The following is an 8,549-nucleotide window of genomic DNA, read 5'->3' on the forward strand; positions in this document are numbered from 1 at the left end:
TGCAACCCAGGCATGTTCCCTGACCGAGAATTGAACTGGCGACCTATTGCTTGGCAGTATGATGCCCAATCAACTGAGCCAGACTAGTCAGGGCCTTATGTAATTTCTTGAGAACTCTGTTCTTTTAATGTTTATCAAATGTGTATTTCTGTAATATACAACTATAAATACAATGATAACATACAACGACATGTCTATATATATATCTATATAATACATAACTAATACAATAATAATATACAACTATATTCTATAAAATACTACTGTAATAAATATTTCAAGTAATGTAAAAAAATAACAGCTTTATTGATACAATTCACATATGACCCTTTCAAAAATTTTTATTTATTAGTTTTTTTGGGGGGGGTGGAGAGAGAGAGAGAAACATCAATGTTTTATTTCACTTATGTATGCATTCATTGTTTGCTTCTTGTATGTGCCCTGACTAGGGATCAAACCCGCAACCTTGGCATATTGGGACGATGTTCTAACCAACAGAGCTTCATGGTCAAGGTGCAAAGAAAGAAAGGTTCCTTTCTTCCCCTCAACTTCTGCTTCCTAATAGGGTGTTTTTTTTCTTTTTGGTAGAGTTTTATTGATATATAACTGACATATAACATGGTATCAGTTTAAGGTACACATAATAGTTTGATATATGTGTCTATTGGAAAATTATTACCATAATAAATTTAGTTAATATCTATCACCTCACATAGTCACAAAATAATTATTTGCTTGTGATGAGAAATTTTAAGACCTGATAGGGTCCATCAGTCCCTGTGAAACGCTGTGACTGGCTCAGTTTTGGGGTTGTACTTGCCTCACTATATTTTGTTCTGTATGTCTTCCTACCTGAACTGTCTCCTCTACCAGACTGAACTTACTTAAGCAAAATCTATATCCTATTTGTCTATTTTCTCCCCAATACCTAGAACAAGGTAGATATTCATATATATTTATTATACCCAAAACAATGTGATTGACCATCCTTATATTAAAAAATTATTGTAATACCTGGAAGAGATAATAAAAGATGAATTATGAGGCATATGATTAAACACCATGAAGGAGTCTATATGGCAATAAATCCTTTAGATAGAGGTATATAGCCCTCTATTTCTTTAATTTTCTTTGAAAAGAATATTATTTTATCTTTTTTCACTGAAGTTTAGAATCTATGTGACTTTTCTTTATATCAGCCATTTTCCTACGTTTTTTTTAATGAATAAGAAGGACACACCTTGCAGGAATACTTTGAAAACTACATCAAGCCTTCAAACCTGAAGAATATTGCCAAGAAGCCAACTTCCGGCCAAAATGGAAGCATAGGTAGACATACTGTGCCTCCTCCCACAACCAAAATTGGGAACAGCAAAGATTTAGAAACAAAAAAACAATCAGAACTGACAGAAAATTGAACTGTACAGAAGTCTGACAACCATTCATCCAGACCAGTAAGAGGGCCAGAGTCAGTGGCCTGTGGAGAGGGGTCCTGGCAGGAAGAGGCAGTGATTGGCAGACCCCAGGCATGGGGTGGAAATGGGCAGACCCAGTGAGGTGCACAAGGCAGGTGACTGACCACAGACACACATCTGCATGCAGATAAACCAGGCAAAAACTGGCAGCGAGATGGACCCTGCAACCTAGGGCCCCAGCAATGGGAAATAAAGTAAAAAAGCACTGATTGAAAACATTTGTGGGGGTTGAGGAGCAGGGAGAGACTCCCAGCCTCACAGAAGAATTTGGAGAGACCCACAGGGCTTTAGAACATACACAAGCCTGCCCACCCAGGAACCAGCACCAGAAGGGCCCAATTTGCTTGTGGAAAGTGGCAGAGGGGGCTGAAATCTGAGAGAGAGTGGAACAAACACCATTGCTCCCTCTCTGACCTTGCCCCCACATACAGCATCACAACCCAATGACTGGGTTGCCCCTCATACATAACAGGCATGACCAGACCCCCCCCCCCCCCGCCCCGCAAAAAATGGCTCAAACAGAAGAACAGATCAAAGCCCCAGAGCCAATATATCTAAGTGACCAAGAGATAGCCAACCTATCAGATGCACAGTTCAAAGCACTGGTGATCAGGATGCTCATAGAATTGGTCGACTTTGGTTGCAAATTAGATGAAAAAATGAAGGCTACACTAAGTGAAATGAAGGAAAATGCACAAGGAACCAACAGTAATGGGAAGGAAACCAGGACTTAAATCAATGGAGTAGACCAGAAGGAAGAAAGAAACAACCAAACGAATGAAGAAAAGAATGAAGAAACAAGAATTTAAAAAAATGAGGAGAGGCTTAGGAACCTCCAGGACATCTTTAAACGTTCCAACATCCAAATTATAGGTGTACCAGAAGGGGAAGAGGAACAGTAACAAGTGGAAAAGTCATTTGAACAAATAATAAAGGAGAACTTCCCCAATCTGGCAAAGGAAATAGACTTCCAGGAAATCCAGGAAGCTCAGAGTCCCAAAGAAGGTGGACCCAAGAAGGAACACACCAAGGAACATCACAATTACATTAGCCAAGATTAAAATGAAGAAGAGAATCCTAGAAGCATCAAGAGATAAGGGGACAGTCATCTACAAAGAAGTTCCCATCAGACTGTCAGCGGATTTATCAAAAGAGACCTTACAGGCAAGAAGGGGCTAGAAAGAAGTATTCCAAGTCATGAAATGCAAGGACCTACATCCAAGATTGCTCTATCTAGTAAAGCTTTCATTTAGAATGAAAGGGCAGATAAAGTGCTTCTCAGATAAGGTCAAGTTCAAGGAGTTCATCATCACCAAGCCCTTATTATATGAAATATTAAAGGGACTTATATGAGAAAAAGAAGATCAAAAATAGGAACAGTAAAAAGAAAGAAAAATCACAGTGTAATTAACAACCACAACCTAAAACAAAAGCAAACTAAGCAGACAGCTAGATCAGGAGCAGAACCATAGAAATGGAGATCACATGGAGGGTTAGCAACAGGGGAGTAGGAGGAGGAGAGTGGGGGAGAAGGTACAGAGAATAAGTAGCATAGATGGTGGGGAGAAAATAGACAGGGAAAGGGCAGGAGTGGTGTGGGAAATGCAGAAGCTAAAGAACTTATGATACATGGACATGAACTAAAGGGGGAAATGTGGGTGGGAGGGGGGTGCAAGGTGGAGGGGAATGGAGGGAGGAAATGGGACAACTGTAATAGCATAATCAATAAATTACATTACAGAAAAAGAAAGAAGCCAGACCAAAAAAAAAAGAATATTGCCAAGTTATGCACACATTAGGATTTTTCTTTTATAAAGCCAAGAAACGTGAAACTTATTAGCAGTTCTCATGTACGGTTTTATGAGGAAAAGGAAAGTGCAGAAGTTAGTGTTCCTATGGTGATGAGGTTTCAGTTCTGACTCCTTTCCAGCGCTGCAGCCAGTGAGCAGTGCCTGTGGATTCCTCACTCAACAGACAGCTGGCAGAGCCTCCTGGGACCCAACAGTTGCTTTGACAAAAATCTTTGTTGGATCTGCTTTACTCCTTTCTCCTCTGTTAATTTTTACTTGTGTTGGGGAAAAAAACGTGCTCATGCACTGATAACTTGGTAGATTTTCACAGAGCTTGATTTTTTTCATATACATACAACCCATCTCTTTCTTATTTCCATGTGCTCCACTTATGACTCAGCCTGCACTTTGCAGGCTCCTCATATCATTCAGAAATAATGACTGAAAATCAGATCATCGTTTCTGAAGCCAGAGCTCAAACTCTTTGATGGATGGCCCTGCAATGAGAGGCCACAGATCAGTCATTCTGGGCACATGAAGCTGTATCTAGGATGTCAGTGGAGCAACGATATCATGCCTCAGAATTTGGTTTTGACTCGTTAGAAGGTATGTTCACTAGCGACTGAATTTAGGCCATAGCAAGAGACCTCTGACACAAGAATTCTTCCCACTCATAGACTGCTTCACCTTAGATTAAATTAAGAGTCAATTCCTGGATCTGTAAAAAGCAGCATTTTGTGTCTGGAGCTTAAAGATAGCTCCACCAAAGTTGATATCCAACTCTTTACTGAGAGAGAGTTGTAAGAAGCAGGGAAAAGAAGTAGCTGGGCTTTTTTCTTAAAAAATGTGTCACCATGTAATCTTTTTGAAATCAATTGTTGCTTGTACAGTTTATCAGAAATAAAATTTCAACTTAAAAACAAGGGTAGCATTAAGAGACACAGTATTAATTCTAGGTTTAAGGATGGTAGTTTACTCTCCATTTCTCCCCCACACACTCTCTCTATTTTTTGCAGTTGTGGGATATAGAATGTTTGCTTGTGTTTTCTTAGGGAAAAACTTTTTAAGTTAACATAAAGTGAAATAAACTATTCTTGGCATACAGTTTTATGAGTGTTAACACAAATTACAGTTGCCACTCTCAGGATACAGAACTGTGCCTTCACCATGAAACATTCTCTAGTACTATCCCTTTATAGGTGCCCTTTGCTGAACCCCAGCCCTTGGCAACTACTGATCTGTGTTGTGTCAGTACAACTTTGTGTTTTTGAGAATGTGCTAGCCCACGAGCAAATCCTAGTGTGTAAGTCTTGTGCATGGGTCAGTCAGTCAGCAGCTTTGGGCCGGGAGCTAATGAGGGAGGTGGTTCCGAGGAGAGCAGTCTGAACAGTCACTTCTTTATCAGTTCCTATGGCCTTTTCATTTCTCTCTTCAATCTCATTTTCTCTCCTTATTAATACAGAAGAGGTAGGAAGACTAATTAAAATCTCTATTCCTCTGTCCTCTAGCAAAGATTCTCATAAGGAAGTATTACATTTATGTAATGGAGGGGAGGAGAGAATTTTTTTTAATGTTGTATACACACAGCCTATGGACAGATGGGACCTGGTGTTTTGATAATATTATGTGGTACTAAGGCAGGTATCTAGAAATCCCTTGCAACTTTTAGGTAGAGTATGATTGATGTCTTTTCACAGAGAAAGCTACCTACTGACCTTGCCTCCTCAGGACGTTCCTGACCTTGGCCACTCATCTTGCCAGGGCAGCTCTGCTGGCTGAAGCCATGGCTTCCTTTTCCTGCACCTTGGTTTAATTTATATCCAAAGAAATGTCTGGTCACAGAACCAGCAACTCTACAATTGACAGAAACGAGTTGGGAGGCTTCATTAGTAGAAGTAGAACTTGTAGAAAAGCTGGGAGTGACAAGGTTGTTCTGTTTGTACTGCAGAGTACTTGGAGTATTAATCGTGCCAAGTTTGGGAGCCCTAACTCACAGCTGACATTGAACATACTTCAGATATGGCGAATTGAAAAAGAGACTGAAATGAAAAACACATTAAGAAATTACATGTGGTTGGCTTGAAAAAGGAAGACTCACAGCTCTGATAGTCTTCAAATGTCTCTCATGCACAGTAAGATTTAGAATTATTTTGTGTTACCCCCAGAACAATGATTCTTAAGTTTTATGAATTGTAGAGATTTTGAGAATCTGATGAAAGGTGTGGACATTTGATGTAGAAAAATGAACTTGCATCATACATACATATATATTTATAAATACACATGTGTATATATAACAAGTTTGTTATACATACAAAACAAATTTGATAGATGTGTGTGTGTATATATATGTATATAGATAAATAAACTTTAAGGAACACTATGTATACATTGTAAGGAAATCCTTAGATGTGTATTCTTCTTATATGGTAGATATGGAAAGACCAGAATAGCAGATTTCAATTTAGTAAAATTAGAACTTTCTAGTGATTTGATCCTCCTGAAGCCAAATTAGGCTGTTTCAGGGGTTAAAATCTCTGTCATTGAGCAAGTTCAAGCATGGGGTGGTGGTTCCTGGATAGTTGTGCTGAAGCAGAATCTTCTAAATATGGTGGAGTTTTTGGCTAGATAAATTGTAATTCCTTTAAAGCCTTGAGAATCAATTAGGCTCTATGAATTTTATAGTAAAAGCCTCATATAACATTATTGGTCTATAAGGCATATGGTAATCCTGTTCACAGACACTGGCATTCATGTATGGCTTTATAGAGTATTCGATTTATTTTAGGACTTCTGCTTGATTTCCTCTTGGTCTGCCCCATAATTTTCATTATCTCCATTTGGAGGTTTTTTTTTTTTTTCGGTTTGGCTGTGTGGGCCAGTATCCATATGCGTTGCAGTAATAAAACTTCAAAACTGAGATATAAAGTCATGTGTTAGTTATCAAATTTCCTTAGCTCATTAGCTATTAAATAGTAGAAACTGAAGTTTTTTTGGTTGATCTTGTAGAGTGACCTGCTCCATGGGGTTAGCAAGGCCAGCCCATGACTCATTGCCATCCTTCCTTGTCCCACTCATATTTTCAAGGAGCTTTTATGTCAATTCTACAGCTCTAATGATTTTAAGTTGCTTCACTGGAGAGAGAGAGAGAAATTTACAATTTTTCATCACTGGTCAGTTTTAGCCAGAGCCGCTTAATACCCACCCACTATATTGTTGAACTAAATAAACATATTTAATCTTCATTTTCCAGTCTTTGAGACTTTTCCTAACCCTATAAGCTAAAGTGTTGCTTAATCATAATGATATCATTTGGGGCCAATTTGGGATAGAACTAAGCTTTCTTGTGCTGAGAAGTCACAGAGAGAATAAAATTACCTCCTAAAAGGTAGAAATATCATTAAAAAATAGAAACATATATTGCAATAGAAGTATTGATTGTTGCATCACTTACAGGGCCTCAGATATTTGACAAGTAGGTTTAATTTGTGTTTAAAAAATAGTAAAATACATTACTAATATCTGTATTTCCATGAACTAATATCTGTATTTCCATGAACTAGGGTTTATTTGAGAGATTTCTAAGAATATATTGTCTCACAGAAATGCAACTTGTTTCTCCAAATGCTGACAATCTTTGGAAATTATCCTAAAGGGTATTAGAGTCAGGAGAACAATGTGTGGAATTTTGGTGCTGCAACCAGAGGAAGAGTTAGAGAGAGTCCAGAAAAGGGCACCTGAATGGAATCAAGGGAATGTGAGGGCTGCCATCTGAGGACAATCTAAAAATATTTGCTCTCATCTGTCTGGCAATATGCAGGCTAAAATGAAAAATGATTGATGCCTGTCAAATTATGAAAGTTATGTATAATTGGAACCAGACTAAAATGCAAATGGACCAACATATGTGAATGGGATTTAAATAGTTTCTGGCACATAGTAGGTGTTCAATAAATGTTAATTCCCTTCTTTGAAAATTTATTTAGATGTTTAAAAGAGTAAATTTTAACACAAATGAAAGAGATATAATTTGCAGCAGGTAGTTAAAATATGAAATTTGGTATTGAAAGAGATGATTTTGGTGGAAAATGTGAAACTAGCTTCCAAATAGGCTTGGATAAATCCAGAGATTATGGATTCATAACAATTAGTTAAGGGAAACTAGTTATGAGTCTTTGGAGGCTGAAGGGAAAGTGTTTAACTTCAAAATATGTTTATTTTTTTCTCACTATAAAAGACACATTTTCTAAATAATTTTCAGAAAAATAGATGATCACAAATGAAAATCATTTAGGATGTCACCATGTAGTAATTCCACTAAGAATTTCACAGTATAGTTACAGTATCTTTCTCTGTAAAGGATGATACTTTATCAGCTGTACATAACTGTTTGATAAACTTTATTGCACTTAGTAAAGTAAACACCTTTCCCCACATCACTAAAATTGTTTACAACATAATTGCATGCAAATATTACATAGAATGAAGAATATCATATAAATTATATTGCTTAAACATGGACCTTGATAATTTCCTCAAGATTTTTCTATTAGACCAACATTCATGCATCTGTCTTTGTGTAGTTCTTAAAATATTTTATTAGGTTGCATTCCTAAAAGTGAAATTGCTTGGTAAAAGAGCATGAAAATTCTTGAAGCTTTTGTCAGGTATTGCTAAATGTCCTCTAGAAATATTATAATAGCAGTGTGTACTCCCATTAAGGAATTCATTTCCTCTGAATCTTTACAAATCTGGGTATCTTAAAAACAACTTACCTCTGTTGTTCTTACTCAGGATCACTGTTTGCCATGCAGAGTCTTTTGTGGTTCCATATACGTTTTTAAAATACTTGTTTTAGTGCTGTGAAATATGACATTGGAATATTATAGGAATTGCATTGAATCTATAGATTGTCTTGGGTAGCACGGACATGTTATGATATTAATTCTTCCCATCCACGAACACAGTATGTGCTTCCACTTATTTGTATTTTCTTGAATTTCTTTTTTCAGTGTCTTATAATTTTCTGACTATAGGTTTTTTACATCCTTGGTTAGATTAATTCTTAGGTATTTTATATTTTTTGAAGCAATCGTGAATGGGTTCTTTTCTTTATTTCCCTGGCATATAAAAATGCAAATGATTTCTGGATATTAATCCTGCTACTTTGCTGAATTCATTTATCAGTTCTAGCAGTTTCTTCCAAGATCAGATGAGACCCGGCACATTCATGATGGTATGGCTGTAGACAGTTTGGTAGTTTCTTGATGGAGTCTTTGGGGTT

Source organism: Artibeus jamaicensis, unplaced genomic scaffold (genome assembly GCF_021234435.1).
Source record: "Artibeus jamaicensis isolate MK-2021 breed Jamaican fruit bat unplaced genomic scaffold, CSHL_Jam_final contig_1832, whole genome shotgun sequence".
NCBI classification, from domain to species: domain Eukaryota; kingdom Metazoa; phylum Chordata; class Mammalia; order Chiroptera; family Phyllostomidae; genus Artibeus; species Artibeus jamaicensis.